General features: G+C 39.4%; 1 non-coding gene across 1 annotated transcript; it reads right to left on the reverse strand.

Moving 5' to 3' along the window:
- Positions 1–7,988: 7,988 nt before the first annotated feature.
- Trnas-aga (transfer RNA serine (anticodon AGA)) lies at positions 7,989–8,063 on the reverse strand. Its single transcript has one exon. It is a non-coding gene; the product is annotated as a tRNA-Ser (tRNA).
- Between the last annotated feature and the right edge of the window lie 2,261 nt (positions 8,064–10,324).

The raw sequence follows: 10,324 nt of genomic DNA on the forward strand, positions 1-10,324 counted from the left end.
GAGATGTTTAACAAACTCAAGTGGCAGACTCTGCAAGAGAGGCGCTCTGCATCGCGGTGTAGCTTGCTCGCCAGGTTTCGAGAGGGTGCGTTTCTGGATGAGGTATCGAATATATTGCTTCCCCCTACTTATACCTCCCGAGGAGATCACGAATGTAAAATTAGAGAGATTAGAGCGCGCACAGAGGCTTTCAGACAGTCGTTCTTCCCGCGAACCATACGCGACTGGAACAGGAAAGGGAGATAATGACAGTGGCACGTAGAGTGCCCTCCGCCACACACCGTTGGGTGGCTTGCGGAGTATAAATGTAGAATGTAGATGAAATGTAGATGTAAGGGGACGTTACATATGGCGACCATGCCAGGATTCGAACCTGGAATCTTCTGATTTTTTCTTGTAGTTTGTCTATTTAGTGTAGCTTTTGTTTATTGCTAGCGCGTAATTATAGAGAGAATTTCCTTGGTAGTTGTGGTTTTTCATTGTTGTACAGTAAAACAGTTGTGGCATGCATGTAGATTTGCACCAAGTATTTCGCAGCTGAGCTTGCAATTAACTACATATTATTTTCAGTGCTATGTTAATGTGTTCTCTTATTTTTGCTATTCAAATTGTGCTTTTCTGTGTTATCGTGTGAAATATTGTGACAATAATGGCGTGTGAAAAACGTAACACTAGATTCCAAAGTAAACTGAGAATGACAGTGAAGACGAAAGCAGTGTGTTAACGCCACCATGTAATGAATTAACTAATGTTCAACATAGTAATTTGGTAATTGTACATAGGGAAATGGAGCGGGCTGCAAACAATGGCGTAGGCAGTGAAACAATTAGTGAACAGGGAAGCATTATCGATCGATCGGTCGGCAACAGCTCGCCTCAGGAATCCGAAATGACAGAACTCAATATTGCAAATACTGTAGACTTAGGTTTTAGGTCCTCACCGTTTTCTCAAATGAGTCAAGCCACATTTTCTGCTTGTCAAAATGTGAATGTTGCTGGTGCAAATGCACTGCCGAATAGCGTAGAGGAACACATTCCAGACACTAATGCATTGTTATTACAATTAATGCAACAAATAGGAATAAATCTTCAAAAGTTAGACACAAAGTAACAAAATCAGAGACAAACACAGCAAAAGCTTCCAAAGTTAGACACAATGGAACAAAATCTTCAAATGTTAGACACAATGGAACAAAATCTTCAAAAGTTAGACACCACACTTGAACAAACACGTGAAGATTTAACTACTGAGTTACATAACATCGAATCGAAATGTCAAAAGGTCTGTAATGACGTAAAAACACAAATTTGTGAGCATTTCCAACCTATTTTTTCGCGTCACGAAAATGCATTACAGAATCACGAAGCAGCCATAAAAGAACTGCAAACTATTGTTCATGAAAATCATGAGACCTTGCAAGCTAAAATTGACTCAGTTGCATCTACCAATTCGGTTACGCAACTTGCAAAAACTCAGGAAAATTTAAAGGACACAGTAGATACCCTGAAAATTGGTTCAGAAAGACACATGGAGGAAATAAGTACACTATCGGAGAAAGTAGCCGAACTTTCGGATCAGGTCACTAACTTATCTACAAAGGTAGATGATGATCTGAATGACACAAGACCCGTAGCCTTCACTGACACAGAAGAGTATGAACGAATAAGAAAATTCAAACAAAATCAAAATCAAATCAATACACAGTAAAAAAGAGAAATCCGGGAAGTACAAGATCAGTTGACACAGGTAATACAAGAATTACGTATTTCAGAGGACACTCGCGCCCCAATATGGGAAGAGGGACACAGAAATACGGAAAAGCCACAAAATAATAACACAGGGCATTTCGGTAATTATGAAAGGAATTGGCAAGGTACACCGAATTTTGAGATGGAACCGCCGACATGACGTAACAATGACCGATATTCTACTCGCCGACACGATGATTTTGACTATAAGCTGTTCATTACTACACGTAAATTCAAAGCATTTAAGAATTCTGCCAACGACATTCATCCACAAGCGTGGCTCCATCAATTCTCTCATTGTTTTCCTCCCAACTGGTCATTGGAGCAAAGGTTAGAATGTATGTGTGGCTACTTAGAGAATGAACCAGCTGTAAGAATGCGATTGGTCATTCACGATTGCCACAGTGAAGGAGAATTTTACCATGCGTTCCTCTCAGCATATTGGTCACAAGCTACACAAGACCGAGTAAAACATAGCATCATGATGATGAAACACTTTGAACAATCTGAATTTTCCAGTCTTGTCAAATATTTTGAAGACATGTTGCACAAGAATCAGTAATTGTCAAACCCATACAGCCCCTCAGAACTCATCCGCATTTGCTTAATCAAACTGCCTGAACATTTACGACATATTATTTTAGCAGGACGTTGCAAAGACGACACTGAAGCTTTTCAGGGACTGTTACAAGAACTGGAAATTGACACTGACAATTTCAGAACGAGGAAACAGGAGTACAACAATTACAGGTCACATCTGTCACAATTCCGTGATGACAGAAATAATACATGACAAGGCTATTTTTATAACGTAAATCGTGACCAAAATAGACACCACCCGTATGACAACCGTTGGCAGAGTAGTAATAATTACAGGGAAAGATTACCTCTCCGCAGTAATGACTATCACAGAGACAATCAGAGAAACAGACAATATGGGAACCAAAATAATTATTATCAAGGGAGACAGAATAACTTCAGACGCAACAGTCCACCGTGCAGTGATAATTCAGGGAGAAATTCTCCACCACTTAACCGACAAGAAAGAAACTATGGAATCTACCGACATGACGACAGACGATATGATCGTAACGACAGACCTGAACTCCATCAGAACTGGCGGGATTCTCGTCACGGTGAATTTGTAGAAGTTAGGTCTCCAAATCCCAGTAACGGCGCGCGCCAACAAAGAAACAGACAATGACTCGCACCGCAGGCAGCCACCTGCGCCCGCTGGCTCAGGGAAAAATAACATTGACGCTAACCTTGAGCAAAATTCCCGTATTCTTTACAGACGAATACTGCATGATAATTGCATTCAAGTTGGAACTCTGCGTACTGGGAAGAGTAAAGGTTTACACCACATTTCACATGTAAAACCGTTTATTGAAAGATAATCTGCTTTTTAACTTTGTCTTTGCCATAAAACGTTTCACTTCACGTTACTAGTATGCTTTAGAAACTGTTACCATGCAACAGTGTTTAAAGTTAAATATCCAGTCAAAAACCAAGAGAACTTATTCAAACAGAAATTACGAATGCATTGTTATTGCGAACAGACGACACAGTGTTATTGTGTGTGTACATTCTTGCTTGTTAGTTGCACGATTACGTAACGACTATAAGGCTCACATACTTAGAACATTTACCAGTACTGCTAATGAGATTTTAATGCAACATTTTGGTTTACTTGAAAATACATTCTGAATTAAAGTACTTTCTGGGAGATACCAGATGACACAGTGGTTAGTTAATGTGACAGCTACACGATTTTATCACGACGCTACTAATGAGTGACAATTTACAATGTTGCTTTTGCGGTGTTTCTGATTCATATCTGCACAGTTTTTCTGAAATCTTCTGGAAAGTAAAACATGTTTAATAGTAACTTTTGTGGTACAGCTACAATAAGACAGCCTTTTCCATAGCACAACAATACGTTACAGCACAGTACTTTCTTCATCACGGCAATAAGCGTAATAAGTAAGATATCTATACGCAGAGCATTTCACTTTTGTTTATCATGAGGTAAGTACATTGACTTCTGCAGAACTTAGCTTTCGGAGGACAATAACTACGACACTTCCACAGAGATTATCTTACAGCAAGACGCACATTTAGCGCTACAGGACACGTATTTGAGTGATTAATTTTGTACTTAAAACATTTATTTTTAAAGATTTTTGAATTACAAAGAAGGTTTTCCGTAATACATTTCATTCCATTGCTGTAATCTGTAACACCTGAGGGTATAATTACATTAATTCTCAGGGGGGTACACGCTGACTTTGTGTATCATGTGTTTGGCAAGCACAAGGAGCCCTAGCTAATATGGTATTTGCTTATACAACTTTACACATCGGTACCATATTTCTCTAACACAAATTACACAGCTATCTGATCATTTAACTGAGAGAGACAAACTTTTTTAATACGTCAGTGACAGATGTTTATGTAATTACACCGTTGGATAACTTCACACTTACGAAATTGTATTTTGTCTGTACTGTGTGAACTCTTCATATTTTTTCGGAACCATTGTGATACTATGAGAGCTTTGAATGATGTATTTGGAATGAGATCATGATTTTTAAAGTACATTTGAGGCAGATGACACTATTGAAATGAGCAGAGAATATTTTTTATGCTTTGAAATTATTGCAGAAAGCTACGACCTTTTTGAGATTTGGCTGAGGTGTTATGATGTTATTTTTATGACGACAATGTGTATTATGCTGTTGAGGTATGTTTATGTCAATAAGATGATGCTACCATATATGAGGAATGTGATTACATGTTTATATGTATATGAATAATGAATAGAAGTTAGGGACTCTTGACTTGTGAAAAAGGATGTTGGGAACCAAGAATCGTACTTTGTGTGTAAATGCGTGAATGTATCACAATGCCGGCGAAAATTTTTTTGGACACTGTTATATTCATAGGATTTTGTTTCTACACATTTGCAACGTAAATTCTCGACCTGTGAAATTTTTATATGAGACTGTCACTGTAGCGGAAACTGCTGTCATAAATATTTCCGTAAGAAAGTTAAGTGACTACCTGCACGTGCGTCGTCGGCACACAGCTGTGTCAGACACCTGGAGAACAAGCCATTAGGGTGTGCCTTTCTGGAAGCACAGGCAGAAAAAAGAAAGGGAGGCCGTTATCCTCGCTATTGACATTTCCTTGTTGAAAGCATACTGTGGAGCTCGTAATTTATGATATTTACTGAAATGCCTAATGAAATGACGAGAAATATTTTTACATCTGCGCACCTGATTACGACAATCGTCTTTCTACGAGAGTTGAGAGAATTTCTACTAACTTATGAAATGTCACATGACTACTGAATGATATTTTTATGCTTTGCTTTTCGTAGTTGCTTATTTCATTTGATATCTGGTTTCCAGCTGTGTTGCAGCTTTGGTTTCATAAAATAAAATTAAATGCATTTGCTAATGTGAACACTTTCTGTCAACAGATCTATTAAATAATTATTTTATGATCCACATTCTTCGAGAAAGGAGCACTTGGAAAGGAAAGAACAAGAAGAAGGGACTAGTAACAGTAACTGGACACATAATTTTCTTTTCAAGTACATGGTAATATTTTTTTTTTTTTTTACAATAAGTTGTTGTGGTGCACCACTTTAATTACATAGACATTAAGATGTGAATATACATTTCCCTTATCTGCATTATTGTTTTTACTGTAATATTTTTTCTGCTTGAGCTATGTCATGTTTAGATATAAGTTGCTGCTGCTGTTTGCCAGGCATAGTGCTACTGAATTTTAATTTGTCTTACTCCTCTAAGCTAGTTTTACTACGGATTTATTTTCCTTGGTTGCTGCACAGTGCCTTATATTAGTTGTATTATTGCAATTGCTTTGCCAATTTGAATTTTTTGTCCTTGTGGTTTGTGTTAATTTGTTATGTGCTGCTGCATTGCCTCGTCCCTTAGTTTAGCATCTGAGCTCAGTAGATTTAAGTTAGCTTAAGAGGGGGTAGACTATATAAGAAACTGACTATGGAGAATAGGTAAAGAATGCATTGTGAAGTTATATGAAAAAGATTTGGGCCCAAATGAGTATTGTACAATCAGAAATAATTATTTTGAAAGAAATATGAATAGAATACAGGAAGGAGGTATAGATAGGACTTTTTGGGAACAATGATGAATGAAGGGAGATCTCCAAGAAGCAAAGAAAATTTTGTTTGCAAAATACTGCAATAAAACAAAACCTGTCCTTTCCTTGTGTTATTCCGCTATATGTTTGTGTACCCTTGTGTATTTGTGTTCTTCCTGTCTTTATGTGTTTATCTGATACGATTTATGTTGTAGAATTTTTCTAATACTCAGCTACATTCACTATGATGAGGAATACTGTTAGCCTTAAATATAATTTGCATTAATAATATGTTATTTATCTTGTAAATATGCTTAGACTTTATTTATTCTGTTTTGTTTTAATGCTCATGTGTGAAGTTGATGTTTCGAAAGTGATTCTGATCTTTTATTTTTGTACTCATGTCATAATTCCTGTAACACTGATGTATATGTTTATTTCTATTTTGTTGTAAAGCCTGTACTACAAATGTTATCTGTATTCTTATGTTTTTAATGATGTATTTTGTACCTTTGTAATTGTATTCTCATGTTATAATTTTGTATTTGACACCAGTTAATCAAATTAAGTAACTTGTAAGTTCCATTTCAATGCACACATTTCTGTTGATGTTAGTATATGGACAATATGTGAGAAGTAGGGACTGTTAGTGTTTGCACGTGTGTTAATAATTCAGCAAGGGACTGGATAACAGCATTGCTGGTTCTAAGGACACTTCCAAAAAACTTTGTGAGTGCACAAGTGGTGGTTATGGACTTGCTATATTAACTGCAAGACCCTTCACTGGTGATTGTGCACCCGCACAGTCACAACGGATGGCTGCTGGCCATCTCTACAAGGACTGCAGTGGGTCTGCATCTTTGATGACTCACCAATACCATTATTTCTACAAGGACTGCAGTGGGTCTGCACCTCTGGTGGCCCACCAATACCACAATCTCTACCAGGACTACAGTGGGTCTACTCTGTGATGACCTACCTACCAATATTCATCAACTTCGACTGACTCTGCTGTGGGTTTGCTCTGTTGTGGCCCATTACCTGTCAGCATGTCAAGTGTCAGCACTGTCTTTCCGTTGGAAGGACAACACTACTTCTTCAAGACTGCATGGAAATCCACTACTTCTGTGTGCAATTTTTTTTACTAATGAGACTTTGTGAAAAAAACTGTAATCACTATTATGATGAATGATCAGGACTGTCTTTATGGACTGTGAGAAAAATTTAGCTTTTGACCAACATTGTATAAATAAGTGTGTGCATTTGATATCTTTGTTATTGTAATTATGAAAAATTTTTCAAATCATTATTGGCCACTGCCCAAAAATATTTTGTAAAATTTTTTGTGGGGAGAATGGGGGTTATGTAAGTAGGCTGTTTATGTTTTCTTATTGGCAACGTTACGTACGTTTGGAAGCTCCTTCTGAACAAATGTTTTTGAGAATGAGATTTTCACTCTGCAGCGGAGTGTGCGCTGATATGAAACTTCCTGGCAGATTAAAACTGTGTGCCCGACCGAGACTCGAACTCGGGACCTTTGCCTTTCGCGGGCAAGTGCTCTACCAACTGAGCTACCGAAGCACGACTCACGACCGGTACTCACAGCTTTACTTCTGCCAGTACCTCGTCTCCTACCTTCCAAACTTTACAGAAGCTCTCCTGCGAACCTTGCAGAACTAGCACTCCTGAAAGAAAGGATATTGCGGAGACATGGCTTAGCCACAGCCTGGGGGATGTTTCCAGAATGAGATTTTCACTCTGCAGCGGAGTGTGCGCTGATATGAAACTTCCTGGCAGATTAAAACTGTGTGCCCGACCGAGACTCGAACTCGGGACCTTTGCCTTTCGCGGGCAAGTGCTCTACCAACTGAGCTACCGAAGCACGACTCACGACCGGTACTCACAGCTTTACTTCTGCCAGTACCTCGTCTCCTACCTTCCAAACTTTACAGAAGCTCTCCTGCGAACCTTGCAGAACTAGCACTCCTGAAAGAAAGGATATTGCGGAGACATGGCTTAGCCACAGCCTGGGGGATGTTTCCAGAATGAGATTTTCACTCTGCAGCGGAGTGTGCGCTGATATGAAACTTCCTGGCAGATTAAAACTGTGTGCCCGACCGAGACTCGAACTCGGGACCTTTGCCTTTCTCGGGCAAGTGCTCTACCAACTGAGCTACCGAAGCACGACTCACGACCGGTACTCACAGCTTTACTTCTGCCAGTACCTCGTCTCCTACCTTCCAAACTTTACAGAAGCTCTCCTGCGAACCTTGCAGAACTAGCACTCCTGAAAGAAAGGATATTGCGGAGACATGGCTTAGCCACAGCCTGGGGGATGTTTCCAGAATGAGATTTTCACTCTGCAGCGGAGTGTGCGCTGATATGAAACTTCCTGGCAGATTAAAACTGTGTGCCCGACCGAGACTCGAACTCGGGACCTTTGCCTTTCGCGGGCAAGTGCTCTACCACTTGCCCGCGAAAGGCAAAGGTCCCGAGTTCGAGTCTCGGTCGGGCACACAGTTTTAATCTGCCAGGAAGTTTCAAATGTTTTTGAGATAATAAGTAGATACGATTTTGTGGCAATCTATGTCTTTTCACATGGAGAGGCACCGCTTTTCCTAATGAGCCAAAATGACCCACAACCCACTTTTCTTTCCTCAAAGAAGCCAAACTAGCAGGTAATGCAAATTGGGAACAACCAAACATAAAAATAATTAGAGCCTTCCTAAACGTAATGTTTTGTATATGAAAGATACACGAAAATCGTTGTATATGAATTTTCTTACGCTAAAAATTAAGCAAATTATTGAAAGTTAACTGCTAAATCAGGTCGATGAAACCAAAAAATATATGAATAACAAAAATAAAACTTGCCTTGTTATAAATATGTCTTCTGTTGTTCATCGATATAATGAAGTGAGCTGATATGCCCTTTTGTTACCTAAAAAGACGTACCTATTACATAAAACGTAATTTTTATGTAATATACGTAACTATAAAATACTTTTTGATTACCGGTCGTGGACGCTGAATAGCCAGAACCAAGTGCAAGAACAGTTTGGAACACATGTAAAATAGACGAGCGCAGTGAACGAAACGAACAACTGGATACTGGACTAACTAGGAGCAGTCGGCAGTGGAACTGAGACAGGTGGTCGTGTGAAGAACGACGAGTGCGGCCGAGGGAGACCGAGACTGAGATCAGCACGCGACCAAGGCTGGAACGAGAACTGCCGAAGTGACCGCCGCGACCGAAGTGAACTAGTGAACTAGTGAACTATGAACCGATCGTTCCTCGTTCCCGGGAACTATAAGTAGACCGCCGCGACCGAAGTGAACTATGAACCGATCGTTCCTTGGAATACGTTCCTCGGTCCCTTCGTTCATCTTGGTGAACCGTTCCTTTGCACCCGTTCGTTCGTGAACTACCCATCTCTAGTCTGGTGCACCGTCCAGACTGTGGTTTATAGGCAGTTTTCCACGTTTTAAAAACGTTTTCACACGTTTTACTGACAGGTTTCCCCAAAATACAAAGCGGTGTATCACATTCCACTGAGATTGTCGCCTTTTCTCTTTCTCTCTTCTCAACATGAGCGACATGTAACAAATTCTTTGATGAATGGTCGTAAAACATCTTTCGGACTGGCAGAGAGAAGCGTTATTTATTTATTTTTTTGAGAAATTTAATTTCCTTCATTATAAAGTTAACAAACAAATATTGCTACTAGGCAGTTAATAGCAGACCTGACTGAATACTCGTAGCCTAAAAACTATGGAGGCCAAATGAAACAGACAAACTAGCACATATTACAAAGTACGTAAACCGATTTTGCAGGTATCTGACTGGTCCTATTTTAGTTCTGAACATTTACTTCTCATCTTCTTGTGGTTAAACTCCGAAACTCAATATTGACAGTAAAAATGTTTAGAGATGCTCTTAACATACGTCTGTACAACGTCGTACACTTATCATTAATGTCACAAACCAGTGACATCTTTTGTTTCATTAACGATCTTTCCTCTTACTAATGGTACTCAGCGCTCTGACACTAATTGCATCGTTCTCTTGTTGCGTACGAGCATAATGTATTAATGTGGATGTTTGCGATGGTGGAACATGCACACTGAGAAATATTTGCCACCAGGGTGCGAGGCACTTCAGCGCAAACAGTAAAATGATATAATGGCAATCGTATTTGTCGTTCCCATATTGGCACGGCAAAGGATAAAGTTAAATTCGATAGACATCGTTCATTTACTAAAGCATGAATGGTAGCTGTTCAATTATAACAGAGCCTCTGACATTTAACCTGCAGCGCTCTGAAGATTCCTTTTGGCTTACTGTTTAATAAAGCAGCAGTGCCGTATACCTCGATAGGGGTTTAAATGGTAAACGGGCGTGTTTTTTGATTACACAGAACCAAGCGACAAACGGTAAACACGAT

The sequence above is a fragment of the Schistocerca cancellata genome, chromosome 7, assembly GCF_023864275.1.
Source record: "Schistocerca cancellata isolate TAMUIC-IGC-003103 chromosome 7, iqSchCanc2.1, whole genome shotgun sequence".
In the NCBI taxonomy this organism is placed as follows: Eukaryota; Metazoa; Arthropoda; class Insecta; order Orthoptera; family Acrididae; genus Schistocerca; species Schistocerca cancellata.